The sequence below is a fragment of the Frankliniella occidentalis genome, unplaced genomic scaffold (assembly GCF_000697945.3).
Source record: "Frankliniella occidentalis isolate FOCC.00 unplaced genomic scaffold, Focc_3.1 Scaffold32, whole genome shotgun sequence".
Taxonomy (NCBI): Eukaryota; Metazoa; Arthropoda; class Insecta; order Thysanoptera; family Thripidae; genus Frankliniella; species Frankliniella occidentalis.
In genome coordinates this window covers 1991778-1993429 of record NW_026267162.1, presented here as the reverse complement: position 1 = coordinate 1993429, position 1652 = coordinate 1991778, and the positions used below count along the sequence as shown (strand labels likewise).

General features: G+C 50.1%; 1 protein-coding gene across 1 annotated transcript in view; it reads left to right on the top strand.

Moving 5' to 3' along the window:
- Nucleotides 1-1029: 1029 nt before the first annotated feature.
- LOC113206791 (juvenile hormone esterase-like) overlaps nucleotides 1030-1652 on the top strand; it is a 7244-nt gene continuing 6621 nt past the window's right edge. Inside the window, exon 1 of the mRNA XM_026423048.2 lies at nucleotides 1030-1174. The gene's annotated coding sequence lies outside the window, so the exon portion shown is untranslated. The remainder of the gene's footprint in view (nucleotides 1175-1652) is intronic.

Here is a 1652-nt window from a genome sequence, read left to right as displayed (position 1 = left end):
GGAGTTATATTTTCAAAGATATTTTGCACGGTGGACATAAACACAATTAGGTGTCTGTAGTGCCTGTACGAAAGCGTTTAAACTGTCAAAGGCACTATGTTTTCCTTTATGGCTGCCTTTATAAAGAACATTCAACTCGAAATTTTCCCCCACCACCAGTGTGACTCCGCAAACATTTGTTTTGTAAGTGGACCAGGTGGCTGATTCTTGCAGCTCGCTTACGTAGTTCTACTGTACAGCATGCACGGGTGCGGGTGGGTTTGACTATCCTCGCTGCCCGCGGGTCCTTAAGGCCCCATGGGAGTAGCCATCAGCCCGCCCGCGTGCATGCATTAGGGTGCGGCTTAAAATACGGATCCCGATTTTCCAACTTGCATCACGGCTTTTTCCTGTCCTTTTGAGGTCTAGAACCCAGAAAAAAATCCCGCGGCTGTGGCACAAGCCTTTCCCTGCCGCATCTTACGTGTAAATTTACATGTAATTCTTAAGGGGAAAAAGCCTTAAAATTGAAATTTGCATCGTGTGAGCCCCCACTGCATTATTATTATTTTTTTTCGACTGGGTTATAGAACTCAGAAAAGGAAAAAGCCCTGATGCAAGTTAGAAAATCGGGATCCGTATTTTAAGCCGCACCCTAGCATGCATGCAGTACAATGCAACCACAAAAGAGCGCAGCGTGAGTCATCCCCCTTAGTATTTAGATTAGATTACTCGACATCTTTCCTGAAAGGCATAAAAAGATAAGGGAGGCGATGGAGTATGGGGGTGGATTTGCTCACGCGGCATTGTAAAAGGCAACTTTAAAGAACGGGTGCGCCAAGAGTGCCACGCTGTGGCTATCATCATGCGAATATTGCCATGACCGGATATTTTCAATACTCTCCATATGCGAGAAGAAGCATCGCTGTGTGAGCAAAAAATGGGAAAATGTAGCATAGAGTACGTTTGCTACGCGTTATGCCATTTTCGTATATTGCTTCGATGCATGCGGGGACCGCAATCTTGCTCGCTATTCCAGGAAGGCTGGCTGGCGTGGCTCTGCTGCCTCCGGAGATCAATGGACTGGAGGATTAACTCTTCACAGATAATCTCCGTGTTTGGAATCCGCGCGCTGCTCGACTTCTCTTTCGTCCGGAAATCTCAACGCACGCGATCTATCAGGGTCATAATAGAGGTAGGCGCCGGCATTCCCGTTCCCGCCTATTTCGGGTTGGGGAAGGCGCGAGCAAACTAGAAACCCACCCGGACCTTTTTGGGAAGGAGGGATGGGCTATTAGGCGGGGGCTGCGGCCGTGCTTAGACAATTAGACACCAATGCACACTTACACGATCGACCGGAAAGTGCGTATGTCATTCCCCGTTACGAACCGGACGAGTTCAGCCTGTGTCAGCTCTCACGGCGCCTGATGGGTAGGCAACCTCTCGCCTTTAGTGCATGCGTGTACTGCCGGATGGCCTACCCCGAGCCTCGCAGGCGCCCAGCTCCCCTAATGTGACAAACGAATCTGACAGGGGGGAAGAAAAAGAAAGGTCGTACTTTCTGGCCGATCCCCTATTTGGTAAACAACGTCGCAAGCGGCGCGCGGCCGGCCGCGAGACCCAGAGAGAGAGAGAGAGAGAGAGAGAGAGAGAGAGAGAGAGAGAGAGAGAGA